Here is a 630-nt window from a genome sequence, read left to right as displayed (position 1 = left end):
TCTCTCTCTCTCTCTCTCTCTCTCTCTCTCTCTCTCTCTCTCTCTCTCTCTATCTATCTATCTATTGTCAGTCTGTCTGTCTGTCTGTCTGTCAGTCTATCTGCCCGTCACATTCATTTATTTATTCATTTATTTCTCCACCCGTTCCTATTCGGGAGGAGTTGAAAGGTCAGTGATGAAAGGCAGAACAAGCGAGAACATGGCTGTTCTCTTGACTCCAGGACAGACATTAAATGGAAGCAGGTCGTGACGGGTGAATCTTTATTTCGAAATATGATTGGATGATAATTATTGAGGAATCGGAAAGTTGCCTGCTGCCAGATTTATCGGAGCCAAATAGCAATAATATTTTGATATATATGTGTGTGTGTATGTGTGTGTGTGTGTGTGTGTGTGTGTGTATAGGGATATAGATATATGTGCGTATGCACGAATGCTCGCATGCACCTATACATTAGTGTATGAGTATACATACATACAAACATACATACATACATGCATACATACATACGCGTGTGTGTGGGTGTATGTACATTTATATAGTTATGCATGCATATATATGCATATATATGTAATGTATGTATGTATATATATATATATATATATATATATATATATATATATATATAT

This window comes from Octopus bimaculoides, chromosome 17 (genome assembly GCF_001194135.2).
Source record: "Octopus bimaculoides isolate UCB-OBI-ISO-001 chromosome 17, ASM119413v2, whole genome shotgun sequence".
NCBI classification, from domain to species: domain Eukaryota; kingdom Metazoa; phylum Mollusca; class Cephalopoda; order Octopoda; family Octopodidae; genus Octopus; species Octopus bimaculoides.
This window is presented reverse-complemented; position numbering follows the sequence as displayed.